Consider the following 21,829-nt stretch of genomic DNA (forward strand, 5'->3'; position numbering starts at 1 on the left):
TTGGGTGGGGTGTTGGCGGGGTGGGGTCGGGTGGGGTGTTGGTGAGATGGGGGGGTTTACATCCCATTCTAAAACATCAGACGCTGGAGACATGATGTAAGGTGTGGCTTATATTAGCCCGGGAGACTCATATGCAAGCAGCCCTGATGGCTGGGTGAGAGAGAGAGAGAGAGAGAGAGAGAGAGAGAGAGAGAGAGAGAGAGAGAGAGAGAGAGAGAGAGAGAGAGAGAGAGAGAGAGAGAGAGAGAGAGAGAGAGAGAGAAACTATTTCAGCTCTTTCCTGTCTTACCAATATGCCGACGACTCTCAAAGAGCTTATGTACAGAGAATTCGTATATACATACCGTGCGTTGCGCGTGTTTCACCATGGGAGACAACGCGTCTCTCTTGGGAGATGTGTTATATATATACAGGGCTTATGGGTGTTTAATGGCATGCTTGTGTCATAGAAAAAAAATAAAACACATATAGGGTTAACAGGGAATGCAAGTATTGTATTGAGCATGTATGTGTTGATAGATACTGCATATGTAATAAAAAGGATGCATGTGCTTAACACGGAATGCATGTGGTATAATGAGCATGTATGTGCTGCATGGGGAATGCATGTGTTGTAATGTGTATATGGATATCTTTAATGAGGTATAACTGTCTTATAAAAAGCATACGAGAGACTGAAAAGAAATGCGTGTGCTGCACAGAGAGGATGACTTGTGTCTTATATAAGGAATGCTCGTGTTATGAAGAGCATGTATAGCCTTAATATGGAATACACGTGTTATAGAGAACATGTCTGTGTTTAACAGAGAGTACAAGTGTTTTAAAGAGCATGCACGTGTTCAGTTGCAAACGCATGTGTTACAAAGGGCACGTACGTGTTAAACAGGAAATGCATATGTTTAAAAAGGGGGGAAAAAAATAGCTGCTTAAGTTAACCCACTGTCCATTACCCTAAACAGCTTGTGTTACTGTATCTTATTGTTTTATCAACCTCGGAAGGACTGCTTAAATCGCTTGGAATCGACGTTTCAACATCGAACTGCCATTTCTCATTGTGAATCTTGGCTTTGCCTCTGAGTTACTTTAGAAATTCAAGATTTCCTATGATCCAAGTGATGATCTAAAAAATCAGTGATCTACCACAAAACTTAAGTGGTACCAAGCACGTCACATGTGTTCATGTGTTCTGCTACGCAGCGCTGAGGGTGACATGTGTCCTGACTGAGCGCCCATAACCAGGAGCCAAAGAGGTGATATGTACCTGTATCACACTTCACAGTGACGGCAGACAAGGCACACAACGGGCACTGAAATGGTCCCGAACGGAGATGCTGACAAGATGAGGGAACAAAGGAACTCAGATGAGATTAAAGACCAAATTACCACGGTCCCTGAGAGAGAGAGAGAGAGAGAGAGAGAGAGAGAGAGAGAGAGAGAGAGAGAGAGAGAGAGAGAGAGAGAGAGAGAGAGAGAGAGAGAGAGAGTGAAGGGGGAGGGGGTTGTGAAGTGACAGGCACTCAAACAAACACACTAGCAGCACACGGCCCGGCGGACAGAGAGGCGATAACATAAACAAACAGACAGACACAAAGGCAATGGACAAAAAAAAAAATAAAACCAGAGGCGTTAAGGCCAGTACACCACGACCAGACAGACACACTTCACGGGGAAAGCTAATAAATACAGAGCTAAAACGTCGTCCAGTCAAAATGTTTTAATAATAAAAGTAATTACGATATTAAAATGCAGATTAATCTAATATTAAAATGCAAACTAGTTTGGAAGTTTTAAATCTCAATCATTTTTTTTTTTACTTATCTCTCAAGGGGGGAAGAAAAAAAAAAAATATCCACGAGCGAAATAAATCAGTGACTCCTTCGCACCGACCGACGGAGACTTGCAGAAGTGAGTCGCCGTGAATTTCATGCAATGAACCGAGGTGGATTCTTTTGCGTGATATATGGCACGTTGTTGTTCACCCTCGTCATGCCTTACCATGCCAACCTGGCTACTGTGGACCTTAACGACTGTCAGGGGGTGGGTGGGAGGAGGAAGACTTTGGTGGGTGGAGAGGAGTGTCAGGAATGGGCCATGTGAGGAGGAGGAGGAGGGCGAAGAAAAAGCCTCATTAAGATAGGGCACCACCGTGTCTTTCTTTAGGTGTATAAATCTGTAAATTCATTCTTATCAGAATTCTTAACTCAAATCTCCCACCGTCAACAGCTGATCTCGTTGTCATCACCAGCAGAAGCAGTCTTACCGCACACACCAACACACACACACACACACATACACACACACAAACACAAGGTAATGGCTCAAACCTACTGAGTTGTGATGCTGCAGAAATGACAACAGTGGATTATGATCCTTTAAAATTTCCCTACTATATCATAACACGGGAAACGTGATGATATCTTCTATTCTGAGGTGAAGCATCGCTTATAGTAACTCGAGCCTGTAAAAATGACGTCGATTAGGTTGTATGACTATAAAATCTCAGTCGTAATCTATGATTCATTTTTCTTTTTTTCTGGAAAAAAGGAAATCGATCGAATGAAACATCACAGATAATGATGACTGAATCAAGGCAAAAATTAGTGGAAAATTTCAGTAATTCATTGTACTCGATGGAGTATACGGTATCCACAAGGTTTACAGTGTACAGCTCTCTACTAGCAGGGTCAGTTGCATTTTGGTATTCGATGCACGTCCACTGCAAAGGTGGCGGTACCGTTACTGTGCTTCCTAGCGTTTGTGGTTTATCAAGTCTCTCCACCGGACCTTGTTATCCAAGTGATAAGTCACACGTTATCCTGTCTATCAGTCTATCATCAGGGCTCTTGTGTCTACGTGTTAAGTTCGCCTGCTCCTCCGTCCGTATGAATCATATCTTGATACGGGTCTGTCACCACGAGTGTGTACACTACGTCGAGTGGTCCTACGTGTATATATTCTTAAATTCACGATTGGACCAAGACAAAGGGACGACCCGAAAGACTAAATAAACGACCACAAAGGCCGCGTTGATCACTTGGGCACACTCTTCCACCACAATTACCTTAAATACTCGTCTCAACTATAACTACCGTGAGCAACCGTCAGTTAGAACTAACACGACCCACAACAACTTCCAAAACATCAAGCCTCAGTCACAACCCACCACAACCACTTTCCCCTTTATCCCCCACTCCCTCTCTTCTCCATACAAAAGAACTTACAACCTTTAAGAACCCCCCACTTCCCAGAGGTGCAGTGTTGTGGGCGATGGATGCTGCCATAAACTTTATGTTTGCCGTAACGAGCAGGCAGTTTACCCTCCGGCAAAAATAGTAAGACGAAAATAAAAGTGTCGGAAGTCATCTGTGTCTGGCTGTGCGTCGTGCCATTTGAGTGTAAACAATGCATCGCCAACCATGTGGATTTCTTAAAAAAGGATTCTGCCGTTCCTCGTTCTCATATTTGGATTAATCCTCCCGAAGCATATAAAGGAGGAGGGAAACACCTCTCGTGAAAGATGAGGTTTTGAGAGGTGAATTACCATCATCTGTCTCCCGTGAGGAGTGATGGCTATGGGTGGCTATGTATCTAGGGAACGGCTATGTCGGAGACGTTATCTAAGGCTGGACACTTCAGGCCGGCTGGCAGCGAAACGGATGATGGGTTCCTCGTCATGAGTTTCGCATACCTCTCTTAACTTCCTCTCGCCCTGTTGCTCCTTCGCTGTGAGCGCCATCTCCCGCACACCTTCGGTCATCATCTTCCATTCTCTTCCATTATATAAATAACTTTTTATCGACACTGCCACCGCCACACACCTTCTCAGTTTCACCACGAGTCGTCGCCTTACGAGCTCCCCTCAATAACTTCTCTTTGGCTGAGCTAGCACGTGAACTGCCGTGTCCGACTGGTATCGCTCAGGAACACAGGCCCTCAATTGTCTGTGCTAAGGCCGGAGCCAAGCCATGGGCTCGGGACGCCGGACACGGGGGGGGCGTGTGCCCACCGCTCTGAATGAAGTCTGGGCCTCGCCCAGCGCTGCCAAACCCACTTTTTGCCACACTTGTTAACTAGGAAGCGAAGAGTGTAGAATTATGCTAGCCGGATTGTCCCTAGTTTTTAGTTATTCCTTCGTCTTGGCCAATACAAAAAAATAAACAAACCTCCAATCTCATAAGAACACACTAGTTTATAAGTACCAAGAATTATACAATAAGTCAGAGGAACGCGAGGCATTTGTTTCTGTGATTTAGAAAACATTTCGTCTTGCGGCAATGGTCAGGAATCTAAATTTTAAGTGGACTCGCACAGTGCACTCTTCACCTACTGCAGAGAACGCTCAACATCTGCACATGAATATTCTCTTAGGCATGCATCATAAATACACCGGCCAGGCTTCTCTCAGCATCATTCTCTACCAAGAGGACTATAAGGCTTCTCTCTGTATCAGTCTCTTTCTCATGAGGGATTATAAGGTTTCCCTCTCATCAGTCTCTCCCTAGAGGACCATAGGCTTCTCTCTGTATCAGTCTCTCCCAATGAAGACTATATATTGTTTCGATTTGTATCAGTCTCTCCCCTAAGAGGATCACAAGGCATCTCTCTGTACCATTATCTCCCAAGAGGATTATAAAGCTCTATGGTCGTGTCTCTCCCAAGAGAATCATCATAAGGCTTCTCCCTGTATCAGTCTCCCTCTCCAGACGGCTTTATATAAGGCTTTTCTCCACGGTTATCCCACGCGATTATACTACTGTCTAATGGTGACATCCTCTCCTCTTTCCCTTCTGACTCTCTCCCCACTCCCTTCCTCTCTCACTCACCTCTCCCACTCTCCCCCAACAACCCAGAAATACACCTCCAACTGACAGTTTTCCTCCTTGTACACTGTGAGGCCTACACTAACCCTAGCCTCATGATCTACCGGTGCGGGCGAGGCGATCCTCTCTGTCTCTCTCTCTCTCTCTCTCTCTCTCTCTCTCTCTCTCTCTCTCTCTAGAACTAGTCTCATGCCGTGAACACGTGTGCCACCTGACACATGCTCTATTATTCATATTCTTTTGTGAATGTTAAAGCTATGTGTGTGTGTGTGTGTGTGTGTGTGTGTGTGTGTGTATAGGTGAATGTACTCATTAGCATATACATACGAACGAACTTTTTTTTTTTCAACAGGAGTTCGAGGTCCTTGACGAAGCTATCTATACTCTTTTCCGTCCGCCTGTCGAAGGTGATTCTATTCTAACTCCCGCTCCCTTTGTGACCCCTTGCAGGCGGCGTCCAGGAACACTATCATATATATGGAGACGCACATACGAACACGTACACATCAAAACATCCACATACCTCTTCATAATATGGGATGGAGGGAAAAAAAAAATGACTCGAAGGTCCCCCTTCCTCAAGTTACACTCACGCAGCCGGGGGGCATCTGTTACCACTTAATCGCATGGCGTAACGGTAGTACTCGGGGATGGCGTTGTGGTCTAGAGGTGAACCTATGATCTAGGGTTCGCAAATGTTTAACACACCGGTCACTACTCCATAGATACTTCCCTTCTATGCGGCATGATCCATGTAATAAAGCCACGCCACGTTCCACGCCAAATGATGCTAATCACACCTACTTCTTGATCATCGAGACTAATATCACTAATCAGAAAAACAAGACACTCACTTAGCAGAGAGCATCTTTAAGTGATGGGAGAGGGAGGTGTGTGTGTGTGTGTGTGTGTGTGTGTGTGTGTGTAGGGTTGAAGAGAGATATTCTCTTGCAAATGCCTCCTACGATCGTTAACATTCTCCTCATTGCAACCGGCAACAGCCTCGACGAATCAGGGAGCGGTATGTGGCTGTAATGGCTATCAACTGCGAGGAGGTCGCTAAGCCAGAACCCGCCCTATGCACGTCACACATACATCACCATCGTTGGGGGGAGAGAGAGAGAGAGAGAGAGAGAGAGAGAGAGAGAGAGAGAGAGAGAGAGAGAGAGAGAGAGAGAGAGAGAGAGAGATGGAGGGGCAGGTGAGGGTGTGTTCGGTAAAGTCAACTAACTGGTTTGGAGGTGTTCGATGAAGTCAACTAACTAGTTCGGGGGTGTATGGTGAAGTCAACTAATTAGTTCGGGGGTGTGCGGTGAAGTCAACTAACTAGTTCGGGGGTGTATGGTGAAGTCAACTAACTAGTTCGGGGGTGTATGGTGAAGTCAACTAACTAGTTCAGGGGTGTATGGTGAAGTCAACTAACTAGTTCGGGGGTGTATGGGTTGAAGTCAACTACATGGTCTGGGGGAGTACGGTGAAGTCAACTAACTAGTTCAGGGTGTTTAGTGATATTCAAAAGTTTAAAGGTGTTCGGTGAAGTCAAGAAGCCGGGGGTGGTATTCAGCGAGGTCAGCTGGTCCGGGATGTCTGATGAAGTCAACAAGTCGAGGGCGTCAGGCGACATCAAGAAGTTGGATGTTGTCGGTGACGTCAACAACTTGGTGGTGTTCGAAAGGGTTGGTTGCCAGCTTCGGCCGAAACATCGCCAACTCGATCCTCACCTAAATAACTACAAGTTCAGCCAACTGAATTAGAATATTCTAACCTCTTAACGTCTAGGAATCCGATTCTCCAGCTAATCTAAACTCTACTTAACTGGCCAATTGCAACCAATCCAGCCTGAGGAGTTAAGACGACTCACCCGTTTAACCAAATTCAAAACCCCAGTTCGAAACCACCTCTTGAGGTTTTACCCTTATAGAACTTAACCACAACGAACTTTGACTCCACTTAATCTGAAGCTATATATACCCGTTTTGTCTCCCGTAGCCTCGCCGAAACGAGCTGACGTGCCTCTATCCTAACTGCACTGCGAATACACATATCCCAACCAGTTCTTCACCCGCGGTGATGTTGGGGTATCCTAAATGATTTCATTGTTGACGTGGCCTCACTCATATCAATTAGTCTCAGCTCATTATATTTTGGTTTTCCTTGATATTTTTTTGTTTTTGTTTTGCATATTACCTGACAACTGTTTTACCTGGGAATCCTCTATCATTTATTAAACAGGGATATTTTTTTTTCTTCTTTAATGAGAAGGGTTATTACATTTTTCTTACTCAGAGTGGGGCTCATATCACCTCATGGCAGTAAGGAATCTGCCGGATGGTATGATGTATAAATTTACTGAAACATATTCCTAAATATTATGTTTTAATAAAGTAGATAATGGTGAAGTACGCTGTATTATCCAACCTCACCTTAATCATTCATTAAATAATAGTGCAACATTGACATTGGACAGGATGGCTTTTTCTTCATGTCTCAATTTGTATGATCATATATTGATCAATTCAAATCGTTGACGATACAATGATACTGCTTTACCCAAGTCATCATGCACCACAGTCACTCAGTCTCTCACACTAAGTCATCATCATGCACCACAGTCACTCAGTCTCTCACACCAAGTCATCATCATGCACCACAGTCACTCAGTCTCTCACACTAAGTCATCATCATGCACCACAGTCACTCAGTCTCTCACACCAAGTCATCATCATGCACCACAGTCATTCAGTCTCTCACACCAAGTCATCATCATGCACCACAGTCACTCAGTCTCTCACACCAAGTCATCATCATGCACCACAGTCACTCAGTCTCTCACACCAAGTCATCATCATGCACCACAGTCACTCAGTCTCTCACACCAAGTCATCACCATGCACCACAGTCACTCAGTCTCTCACACCAAGTCATCATCATGCACCACAGTCACTCAGTCTCTCACATCACCAACGATGGGAAGCTACAGGCGGACAGGCTCCTGGAAGCTTTTGGGCAGTGACTGCGAAAATAAGGTATGTTATTCTTCCACACTTGCTTGCCTGCTCCACGCTGCTATGAAACTGACGTAAAATCTCTCCCACGATCACATACAAACACACGTCTGCTCTGCAAATATACGAATTGATGAAAGCATAGACGATTATTGATAATAGACTCCATCACGCTCCACATCAACCTTTTCACCGGAAATTTCAGCACAACCTATTTGCTTAAGCGACTCAATAGAAAAAAAAGAAAAAAAAAGAAACTGAAAATCATGCCAAATGATATCATTCTTTTCGCACTTTCTAAACCTGTTAATCAAAACCTCATCAGGCAAAGTTTTGCACCTAGAACAGCCATTATGTCATCTTCTGTTAAAGTGATTCACTTTAAAGATTAGTATCATGCATTCGAAGCTTCGAAAACAGAGGGATTAACAATCTCAAAATGCTAATTCTCTTTCAAAGACAGGGGTAAAGAAAATGGAACCTGGACCATCTCGTAAGAACATACAAACACCACTTCTATACCGGCGGGACCATTAGGGTTCGAAACTTGGGACAGATCAATTGGCTCTCAGCCATACATCCAGTTGTTCGCCCCATCCTCAGGGCTAAACGGGATATGGGTACCTGTTACAGGATGGCATATATCTATCTATCTAATATATATATATATATATATATATATATATATATATATATATATATATATATATATATATATATATACATATATATATATATATATATATATATATATATATATATATATATATATATATATATATATATATATATATATCTTTTCTTTCTTTCATACTATTCGCCATTTCCCGCGTCAGCGAGGTAGCGTTAAGAACAGAGGACTGGGCCTCTGAGGAAACATCCTCATCCAGCCCCCTTCTCTGTTCCTTCCTTTGGAAAAAAAAAAAAAAAAAAAAAAAAAAAATATATATATATATATATATATATATATATATATATATATATATATATATATATATATATATATATATATTCTAATAGGTTAAGTACTTATGATTACTTGGTGTTTGCCATGTTGGATATTGTGAAAATGTTCAAGAATCTCAGTGAACTTCTTAATGAGTATCAAAGCAAGAAATTAAGACATGTTTATCCTACGGTTGTCAACGATGAATTAATGGATCCTCAGTTCCCTCTAGCTTCAGTCTCGGCACTTCGGACAAGGAACAATCTCTTAAAGTTTCAGGTCATCAAAGTTAATGGAAAAAAAGGCTTATGTCTCAGAAGTCTTTCCACCGTCCGCCTGCCATGGATGTTGATGGTGGTGGTGGGGGGAGACAATGATCTGGATTTCAGACCATCAATTATACGAGAACCAAGAAATCCAACACAATAAATACTACAGGAAGTATCTTCCTGACCTGGCTAATCCCGATCGTTCAAGTGAGCAGCGGGAAATCAGACAAACTCTAGACTTTTATCTTTACAAACAGACAGAGAAAAAAAAAGAAGTCCTGAACGTTTTTGGCAAGCCAAACTATAGTTCTGTTGCTGACTAGTGCGTCGCTCTCGCTCCTGTTAGATTCAAATATGTGCAAATCTATACCGCGAAATTACCTTCTCGACGCACCATCTCATGTAACTTTAAATCTTCTCGGTGGCAATTGCTTACGGTGTCTCCCTACAATGGCTTCTTCTTTTCTTTTTTTTTTTTCCACCACCAGTTTCCACAGTGACACTGAGTGATACTTACTGTCAATGTACTCCTTGTGTATCCTGCGTCTCCAACAGTCCTCGAAATTAAAAGCTTTTTTTTTTTTCCCTTAGCTTTTTGGCTGCATAGCCACAATAAGAAGGAAAAAAATGTGACACATAAGTTTCCCCTCTGTTTCTTTTGCTGTCGGCGAGTTAACACCTCTCGTGACGATGGGCCGAGAAAATGAAGAATATCAGCTATTTACTTTTCCGTGTAAGCGCAAGAGCGGTGTGGTCCTTCGTTCACAACACTACCCGGGAGCTTTGAAGTATCATGTCTTCAAGTAGATAAAAATTCTCTCCTCCAGTGGACCACACATGTCCTCAGCTAACCACGGCTCACTTGCTCAGTAATGTGTGGCTCCTAGAGTTTGAATTAGGGTGCCATGGCTTCAGTTATAAGTCTCTTTTTAAGGATGGAAGGCGAAGGGACATCGAAGGGAGCGGAGCCACTGTTGACTATAGACTGAATAAGGTGACAGTCGCTCTGGCTTTACGAATTAGCCTTTGACTCCATTCATGGAGGCTTTGGTGTCGTTCATAAGGGTTCTAAAACATATATATGTCCTTTAAAGGATTCTAAAACGATAATGAAACATTAAAAAGGTAGTGGGAGGCAGGCTGCCACCGGACATGGAGTTTCTACAATCTGTGTTTCGGAAGGGCTAGTGATGGACACGTGGTGTGCCATCCATACAATGGATTTCAAGTTCCCCATTCTCCCAGCCCATATTGCTGTCTTATTCGTGCCTCACCTACATATGTCTTGCTATCATGTAATCCACATACAAACACTGTGTCTCACACATCACACTCAACTATATGTATCTCACCCAATATTTTACTCTTATATTAATATGTCGTCCATCTTTATCAACACGAGAGAATACAGTCAAACAAAATTTGTCGGAGGCCGATTCGGAAAGATGGCACCGGTCGAGGAGGGCTGGTTGGTTCCCAGGGATCCCCTTCACCGTCAGTAGGAGACTGGGACGTTTCCAATCTCTTCCTCCTCACTGCTCCTAGACCTGGGTCTTTCTCTTCTTCCTGCAGTAACGGCAGCTGTCTCAGTATCAGCCTCCTCTCTATCAAACACCGTCTTGTCTTCACCATCCCTTATCCGTGTCTTCTCCCACCTATCCATGGCTACCTATCCTCCACAGTCTTAAAGCTATAACTATAACCTCAACCAACGTTTCTGTGGAGTTTGTACTCACTATAGAGCAAAAACACCCTATGCTCACCCCCTGGATCTTGAGCCTACCAACTCTGAAACCATCTGGTACAAAACTTCTTTATCTTCTATAACTTTGTTACCATGTTTCCAGTTCTTCCAGCTGTGAAGAACACTTCGACCACGTGAATTTCCGCCTCTTCCTGCTCCCTTCACATCCATGCTCTGAGATCTTCTATGAATAATATTTCAATGCACACCACGAACGCTACATACTTAAGCTCTACTCGAAATAATATATATATATATATATATATATATATATATATATATATATATATATATAACCCAAAGACCCCTTTCATGGGATTCCTGCAGCTTCGAGACTGCACTCCGCTCACGAGCAGGGTTATGATGGACTCCTGTAGAGCAAGAAGAGGCCCTTGACCAGACTGTACATCTTTCCATCCAGTGAAGATGATACGAATTACACCGAAAGTGACCTCTCGTTCGCGGTGTAAGCACTAGCAGGCGAAGTTCGGTAGTGATCTTATTTCACCTATCCTACTACAGGAATTATATCACTATATCAACATTAATTCGAATCCAGTAGGTTACATGACTGTTTCTAAGAGTAATGCTCATCCTAGAGAATAAACTGATACAAAAGTCTACGATCCGTACTCGCCATTAATAGTAAAGTAACGTGTGTTTCCATTCACCGCAATATAAATCCACTGTAGCTACGATAGCAGCAGCAGGAGGAGGAGGAGGACTGATGTATCGTAGACTCAGCCCTCAAGTTGTTGTTTGAAGTATAGGGCGAGGCAGACTGAACTTCGCCACAGTCGCCTCCGCCACCACCATCCACACCACAACAAAACGTTTTGCTCCCTGGGCGCGTCAGACAGGTGCCGCGTTCTCAACGCTCCCTCCCACAAAACTTAATTCGTCTCACTAACTTGAAAGTCCCTCTTAGTTTTTTTTTTTTTTCCCCGTTTTCTTTTTCTACCCACTCCTCTCTCTCTTTCTCTCTCTCTCTCCTTTCTTTGTTCATTCTGGTGATGCATGTTTCGCTGTTTCACTTATTACCGAGGCTTTCTTTAATGTAGACCCGATGTACGGTGTGTATAAATCTGGCTCAGTGTCATTTTAGTGGCGTCGCTGTCATCGATTTGCGTCACAGCCATTCGTCATGAAGTCATCGGCTGTATTTCAATGGCTCCAATTCTTTTTTTTTTCCCCTTGTAACCTGTGTTGACTTTAGGTCATCTTATTCGTTCACGTGTCGCTTGTTTTTTGTTTTTTTTCCTGAGGTTCGAGTGTCATTCTTCTTGTCTAACTGATTGTAACCTCCTCTCTCCTTCACCTCTGACGTCTTACAGAAACTCGTTCCCTACAATAATCAAACTCTTGCTCTTTGAAACTTCGGATGCAGCTTCGTACTTCGAACGTCCTTTGCCACTTACTACATTCTACTTTTCGTTGCAGCTGTAACTGGTTGTCCCCGACACGTTTTGCCTTTGCTTCTTTCATCACAGCTGTATTTCACTCGTATTTCCTAATCTGGACATAATTTGTCACATAGTCTCCAGCTGTTTTTCGTCAGGTAATCCCATTCTGTATCTCAATCGTTCCTTCCGTTACAGCTGTAATCTGTTTGTGGTTTCCCCTTATGCATCTTACTCTTTCCTCAAACCGCAGACATTTTTGTTCTGTATTCTCTCTAAGGTGCTGTATCGTGTGCGTTATTATAGCGAAGGCAGTGGAGGCTCTCCATGTTCACCTCACTCAGACCATACATCAAGAAGTCAGCGTGGCACCTTTTTTTTTTTTTTCTTATGGAAGGAAGCAATTTATGAAGGCAATAAATTTTTCAACACAACGTATTAATCTCTTAAGTGCTTTTACTCTACCTTTCTCGCTACTTTTTATAAAAACAGTTAATGAAGACTGATTGTTATGAAAAAAGAATGTCTTTTTCAATCTGGCAAAGAATAAAATTAACAGATTTATAATTGGTAATATTCCGAGCAGTGAGTTGTATAAGTTTGCGGAGAGAGAGGAGGGGGTAACACACTCCCATAACCTTGTCTGTACAGTGTGTCAGCTTAATAGCTTACGTCATGTACCCATTTATCGACTGGTCCCAGAGTGGATGATGAATAGCCGAGGTTGGCTGAGAGCCGGCTGGCTGCCCTGACCAAGACACGAACCTGTGCACCTGAGATTCGGGGGTCGAAACACAAGCCATTATATATATATATATATATATATATATATATATATATATATATATATATATATATATATATATATTTCATTTATTTATTTATTTTGCTTTGTCGCTGTCTCCCGCGTTTGCGAGGTAGCGCAAGGAAACAGACGAAAGAAATGGCCCAACCCACCCCCATACACATGTATATACATACACGTCCACACACGCAAATATACATACATATACATCTCAATGTACACACATATATACACACACAGACATATACATATATATACACATGTACATAATTCATACTTGCTGCCTTCATTCATCCCCATGGAGACATCACACACCCCTGCCGCAAACCGACATTCACTGAGAACCAATCACTTTCCACTCTTCCTACTCGTACACATGCCTTACATCCTCGATAAAAACTTTTCACTGCTTCCAGAAACTTGCCTCCCACACCATATACTCTTAATACCTTCCATAGAGCATCTCTATCAACTCTATCATATGCCTTCTCCGGATCCATAAATGCTACATTACAAATCCATTTGTTTTTCTAAGTATTTCTCACATATATTCTTCAAAGCAAACACCTGATCCACACATCCTCTACCACTTCTGAAACCACACTGCTCTTCCCCAATCTGATGCTCTGTACATGCCTTCACCCTCTCAATCAATACCCTCAAATATATATATATATATATATATATATATATATATATATATATATATATATATATATATATATATATATATATACGTAGTTGGAACAAATATCTAATATCATTTTCCTGCACCAAGTGGACAGGATGCTCTGACTGTCAGATTTACAACCTCTTACCATCATAACGTTGTGCTATATACACGCTGGCTATACAACCAGCCAGGACACACACACACACACACACACACACACACACACACACACACACACACACACTAATTCACATATCAAGCCATCAGAGGAGCCGAATATTCTACGTATTTGGATACCTTATAAGCACAATCCTGTGCATAATGTACATATCATTATACATAAATACACTCTGGTCAACGCAGGACTAAGATATACACGAACCATCCAAGGATATCTCAACTTGAATTACAATGTCAGTCATTTTAATTCACACACACACACACACACACACACACACACACACACACACACACACACACACACACATACACACACACATACATATATATATATTGTTCTTGTTCATAAAATTTAATATCAGCAGACATATCCATCCAAACACCTAAAATCTATATAAAGAGAAACAGTAAGTGATCTCAAGCCAACATTTCATGCACAAGAAACATCAAGAGACAGTCTCTGAGCAAACAATAAAGTGCTTACGATCCAATATTTATACAAAACAACAAATACCACGTGCGACAGGTGTAAACAGCAAACACCATCGACGTTATAAACAAAAGCACACGAAGCGTCTCCCTCTCCCACTCTCTCTCGAGAGAACTTTACCTCAATATCACCTTCTATTCTCCGTCAGAATCTCACACCTAACTAACAAAAGACGCACGACCATTTGTCTCCCTTGCTTTTCGGGAGGTAGAACTGGACACCTGTGATGGATAAAGCTCGTTACGGGACCACAAACCATGTGGGTCCTCGCTGAATCACTTCCTGTAACTTGCAGGGGGGTGACAGAAGCGGCACCCATCTCTGGGAATATGTCCGTCTTGGACAATTAATGTCCTATTTCTGTCCGGGACAGATTCTGTTGGCAGGTGTTTTTGTATGTGTGGGAGTATTGTATATATTTATCCTCTCGAGCGTGTGGGAGTTGAGTATATTTATCCTCGTGTGTGTGTGTGTGTGTGTGTGTGTGTGTGTGTGTGTGTGTGTGGGAGTGCTGTGAATGTTTATCACTATTTCTGTGTTACGGGGGGAAGAGTTTCACACACACACACACACACACGCACGTTGCCCCGTTTCTTAACCTTGTACATACGTACCGTGTCTTTACTGTGCTTTCTGTGCTGTACAGTTGGATACTGGAAGACAACTTCTCCAAAGGTTTCCATTTCATTTGCTCGAAACAAGTACGCACTGTACACAAGACTACACCACACACAAATCAAATGAATCCCACGACATTTCGGCTTCCCTCAGCCATTATTGAGTGACGAGGAATTCAACCGCAGAGGAATAGGTTCCACAAAGTGATGATCGCATATAGGTAGATGCTCGATGTCAGTAGCTGGGGAGCAGCGAGCTGCCGTCGCTGCTAGACACAGTCTGCTAAGACCTACGTCCGTGTCCATTAAGGACGAGAAGAGAGAGAGAGAGAGAGAGAGAGAGAGAGAGAGAGAGAGAGAGAGAGAGAGAGAGAGAGAGAGAGAGAGAGAGAGAGAAGGGGGGAGAGAGAGACATAACCAACTTTCTATTTCAGCACCTTAGTATGGTTGTGTACAAATAAGTATGTGAAGCTTTTTGTTTACTGAACAACAGAAAAAAAAACATAATTAGTGAATGAATTATCTTTTTTTTCACAGGCAGAGATGCTACACTGCATCTTAGGCTGACGAACACTAATTTTTCTTCGCTGGCGAACATATTTTTACTTAAAACTAGTGCAGGCAAAATTCATCTTCTTGCCTGTCAGCACACAGTAAATTCCCCTTACGTGATGGTTCTGTTGTACAGACCCGCTTCTGTCTACTTGGTGACCGTGATAGCCTTATTCTGCTACCTGGTGACCGCGCCAGGCCACTGCCTTCTCCCTGACTCATTCACCAGGCGTGCCAGCCACCAGCACTAGCATACATTTTGGTCCCCTGTTCCTTCTCCTCTGAGCGTTGTGGTGCATATATTATGACTCAGCGCTTGACCTGCTTTGTAAGTTTTTAAATAACACTTTGGTCGCCTGATGAGGCGTACCGGTGAAATACACACACACACACACACACACACACACACACGGAGCGAGTTTTACCTTCGTGTTGGCCCCTCTCATAACCTTGTCTATACGTACCATGTCTCAATCTAACAATCTGTTTCTCACGGTTTTAGAGGCTCAAAGATTACGAGAACGTGATAAGTCCTTATCTACGTATCATCAGGGGCAGATACCATCCGTCATCGCTGTCCCTTACTTTTCATGTATTTCAGGCAACACAATCAACTGTATCTACAATCTACTGGGTACCTCTTGGTGGCTTCCTCTTCTTCGATAGTGACTTACAGTTCCTACGAGCAGTTCGAGAAGTTGCAATACAGCAACGCAGTTTTTCCTGAGAAGTCCTTACACAGTACTAAGTTCTTACACCGTACTAAGTTCTTACACCGTACCAAGTTCTTACACCGTACTAAGTTCTTACACCGTGCTAAGTTCTCACACCGTACTAAGTTTCTTACACCGTACTAAGTTCTTACACCGTACTAAGTTCTTACACTGTATTAAGCTCTTACACCGTACTAAGTCCTCACACCGTACTAAGTTCTTACACCATACTAAGTTCCTTACACCGTACCAAGTTCTTACACCGTACTAAGTCTTCACACCGTACTAAGTTCTTATACCGTACTAAGTTCTTACACCGTACTAAGTCCTCACACCGTACTAAGTTCTTACACCATACTAAGTTCTTACACCGTACTAAGTCTTCACACCGTACTAAGTTCTTACACCATACTAAGTTCTTACACCGTACTAAGTCCTCACACCGTACTAAGTTCTTACACCGTACTAAGTCTTCACACCGTACAAAGTTCTTACACCGTACTAAGTCGACATCCCCAACACCTAAGCCTGAAGCGCTCACTATTCCGTCCCTTATCCCAGTGGGTGTTACACCAGTCTGCAGGTTAAACAGGTATGTTAATCCCCTGTTGATCTGAAACCGCAAATCCAAACTGCTGTCGTACAGACGACACCGCCTCAAACCTTTCAGAACTTCGTCAGTATTAAGACTCTTTTCGAGAGCATCACCTCATTAAATCAAGGAGAAGAAAAAAAACTATGACACAGGGTAATGATACATATCCTGGATCATGATTCAGACTATGTTTTCTATACGTTATATCATCAATCCAGAGAGCTTTCCCTTGAGAGAGATAAACTCAATGAGCATGCGCACACAAGGTATGTATATATATATATATATATATATATATATATATATATATATATATATATATATATATATATGTGGCCTTAGGAGCTCTCTCCTCTCTGTCTGTCTCTCTCTCTCTCTCTCTCTCTCTCTCTCTCTCTCTCTCTCTCTCTCTCTCTCTCTCTCACTCTCTCTCTCTCTCTAATCACGCCAGTACCTCACCAGTTATCGGTGTACTCTTCCGTCTGTCTGGCTACAAGCCCGCCAGCCAGCCTGCCTACCTGCCTGCTTGCTTTCCTCTCCAATTCACAAAACCCCCACAGACTCGGGCAGAGGAAGGCAGTGAATGCCCAGATTCTTCCCCGGTTGAGGGAATCGTCTATTTTCAAGGCGAGGAGTGAGAAAGTTCGTAAAAATGTCAGCTTAAATGTTTCAACATAATTAATTTTTCATTTGTCTACTGGGCCGTAAAAGAATAAATGGCGGACCGCGCGCATTTGTTGCCTGTGTCACTTGACTTCTTTTTTTTTTTTTTCTTTGTGACTTCGCCCGGGTTCTCGTGAAACGGGTCTCGCGGTGGAGAACACAATAGAAAACGAGGAGCAAAGGCACGAACGAGTCAACGAGGAGGATAAATCCACAAGGGCCGCACGTCTGACACCACGGTGTCACGATGTGATGCCTAGAGTCATATACACCACTGTCATGCAGTGACACACCAAGTGCCCTCCTCCTCCTCCTCCTCCATGGTGTGGGAGGTGTTACGAAATCACTCACACCAGCGCCTCCCATGGCACCGTCATGTGGCGACCCTGGTGCCATCTATGGTACAGCGACGTCATGAATGACACCATTGCCAACATATATATATATATATATATATATATATATATATATATATATATATATATATATATATATATATATATATATTTTTTTTTTTTTTTTTTTTCAAACTATTCGCCATTTCCCGCGTTAGCGAGGTAGCGTTAAGAACAGAGAACTGGGCCACTGAGGGAATATCCTCACCTGGCCCCCTTCTCTGTTCCTTCTTTTGGAAAATTAAAAAAAATTGAGAGGGGAGGATTTCCAGCCCCCCGCTCCCTCCCCTTTTAGTCGCCTTCTACGACACGCAGGGAATACGTGGGAAGTATTCTTTCTCCCCTATCCCCAGGGATGTATATATATATATATATATATATATATATATATATATATATATATATATATATATATATATATATATATATATAGTTACGGGTTGAAGTAACTTGACTCAACAACGCTAATTAAAAAGATTAGTTACTCTTTGTACAGATCAGGTACTATGTAATGAATTGGAGCGAGATTCTGATTAGCTAGAATAATCTAACTGTTTCAATTTTCACACCAACCGATCATAATTGTTCACACGAGAGTCTGATCACATAATAGTCTGGAGTGTTAGCTCCCTGAACACTAAGGCACGACCGCAGAACACGATGGTACGACCGCTGAGGCACGACGGGCACAATCGCTGAGCACGACGGGAACGGTCGTTGAGCACGACGGTACGGCCGTTGATCACGACAGTACGACCGTTGAGCACGACAGTACGGCCGTTGAGCACGACGGTACGGCCGTTGAGCACGACGGTACGGTCGTTGAGCACGACGGTACGGTCGTTGAGCACGACGGTACGGCCGTTGAGCACGACAGTACGGCCGTTGAGCACGACAGTACGGCCGTTGAGCACGACAGTACGACCGTTGAGCACGACAGTACGGCCATTGAGCACAGCGACGATACCGAGTCTCGTCACTCAGGTCGAACCCGAAGTAATGAGTCCTCCAAACGACTAAACACGGGGAGGAGTTTTTCTGGCACAAACGCGTGAAAATAAATAAACAAAAAACAAAATACTGTACGACTTATGACACAGAACATGAGTGATGTCAAAAGAGTACATTTTACACACACACACACACACACACACACACACACACACACACACACACACACCTTTTTCTAGACTTGGTTAGATTTAAGTTTAGGTTAGGTTAGGTCAGGTTAGATCATATTAGATTCCGTTTGGCTACGGGTGCAAAACCTATCGTAAGCTAACGTATCCCAACCCAACCGAACAGAAAAACGTTAAGGAAGGGTCGTGGGGTGGGGTGGAGGTGGATTGAGGGTGGGGTGGAATAAGGGACGAATCTTTACTTGATCTGTACAGTGTGAAAATTTCGCCTCCTACTGAAAATGTCGATACAACACACTAATTCCATTAGTACCGATCCTCCAAAGAGCAAAGTCATAAACAAGTCTAACAGTCGCATGTAGTACACACAAGTGAACGGGTCTGCCAAATCACAGGCGTCCAGCGTGCGTGCAAACAAGTCAAGACGAACGTAAACAAAAGGAAGAGTACAAACTTATCGCAAACAAACAAACCACAGAGCTTCACGTAGGCAGAAAAACAAAAACAAACAAAAACAATGTCGCACGTATATAAACACAGTATATCACTTTAGCCACCCCAGCAAAGCACGGAGGGAGAGGGAGGAGCAGCAGCTGCCCGTATGACAAATCACACGTGAATCACATCATAAAAGGCCAACAAGTACACGAGGATATAAACTACCCGCAGAGCTGCACGTACGCACCGAGGACGTCAGGGGTGATTGTTCACAGGCTAACTCAATTCTCGCATCCAAAGAAGAAGAAGAAGAAGAAGAAGAAGAAGAAGAAGAAGAAGAAGAAGGAGAAGAAGAAGAAGGAGGAGGAGGAGGAGGAGAAGACATGGGAAAAATCATCACAATCATCATGGCTTAAGTTCACAGGACACTTAACGTCCAATGCTTAAAGACCAACTTGACGCCAGTCAAGGGAGTGGACGTGCTAGGGGGAGCTTCTATGTGTGTGTGTGTGTGTGTGTGGTGGCCGGGGGACAGACGGAGGAGGGTCACTTGCCATGTGAAGCACAAGCCCGTGGGCCGAGGGTATAGCGACACGGATCCCTGGCAGCCAGCCTGGTGGCCGGGCAGCGGTGAGTCAGGCAGGGGTAAAGTACATCAGCCTCACCTACTACGTCGCGTCGCCACATTGTCTGAAGGAGACGCTCTCCCTCCCTCCCTCCCTCCCGCCGACCCACTGGTATGTACGTACCTTAATAAGGGCGCCGCCGCCGACCCCCGTGCGAGGTTCACCAACATGGACATCGTCCTGGGCGGCAGGTTCCTTCTGCAGCTACGGAGACACTTATATGTGTAGCTGGGACACTGTATATAAGGCAGGGGCACGAACAATCCTGGACACGCTATTCTACGACACTCGCTATATCGACACCATGTCATACGTGGCTTGGGAGTGGGTAAGAGGACCCAGTGATGGCTCATGTTGCACAGTGCCGTCATGAGAACTTTAACTACATCAACCAGTCCCACCACGTCAATCAGTTCATCAGCCACGTCAAGAACGCAACCACGTCAATCGATTCAACCTCGTCAACTATCGTAACACGAGACTACGTTCCTGTGGGTTTATCTGCGCGTTTGTCTTTATGTGTTATCATCTGGGTATGATGGAGAAGGTTTACACTATACATCCGTACGCACCCATCCCATCAACCAATCTCAAAGGAAAGGAATATATATATATATATATATATATATATATATATATATATATATATATATATATATATATATATATATATATATATATATTTATATATATATATATATATATATATATATATATATATATATATATGTGTGTGTGTGTGTGTGTGTGTGTGTGTGTGTGTGTGTATACATATACATATTCTATCGATAAATGCTTTTAAAACGGCTAACACAATGAAGTTTTATGATCTGTTTAAGAATAATGTAAACGCACCGACCGAGAATATTCAAGGTAAAACATTTCCGAGATCTGTATCGGGATTTATCACACGTACGTTCCCTTCTGGCAAGACTGATGACTCTGTCACGAACCCCGCCCGAGGCACGAACCCTCGTTGTCTCGCAAATTTCCCTGAAATATTCATTTTCTGGGGATGGTGACTGAAGATGATAGTGATACGGAGGGCAGCCTAAGCAAGCCCCGTGTGAATCACAGATATGTGATAGTGATACCGGTGAGGTTGATCAGGATGGTGAGACAGACAGGGTTTATGAAGATAGTGATGAAGTGTGGAGGACACACACACACACACACACACACACACACACACACACACACACACACACACACACACACACACACGTGGATAATAGTGATAGTGATATGGATGATGTAGATGGTGGTTCTAGTGATGATGATCTTGATGGTGACTGTACGTGAAGATGGTAAAGATAGTGACCTCTGGTCAGGCTAGCGAGGCTGATGGTTAACTGATAATGGTGAAGATAATCTGGAGAGTGACATCAAAAATAGTGATGATGATGATGATGGTCTTAAGAGTGAAATGGTCAATATCAAAGATAAGAAAGATAAGGAGGAGTATCATGTGATAGCGAAGATATCGGAGGTTAAAAAGTGAGTGCCTATCAGACAATAAAGATTACTGACATAGTGTCGAAAAATAGTTAGAACAACAGCAATTACTTTTACTATTGCTACTACCTCTACCACTATTACTATTACTACTACTACTATTACTACTACTACTACTACTACCATTACTACTACTACTAATAATAATAATAACAAAAATAATAATAGTGCTAGGACGTATGTATGTATGTATGTATGTATGTATGAATGTATGTATGTATGTATGTATGCATGTATGTGTGTA

The sequence above is a fragment of the Panulirus ornatus genome, chromosome 37 (assembly GCF_036320965.1).
Source record: "Panulirus ornatus isolate Po-2019 chromosome 37, ASM3632096v1, whole genome shotgun sequence".
Classification (NCBI taxonomy): domain Eukaryota; kingdom Metazoa; phylum Arthropoda; class Malacostraca; order Decapoda; family Palinuridae; genus Panulirus; species Panulirus ornatus.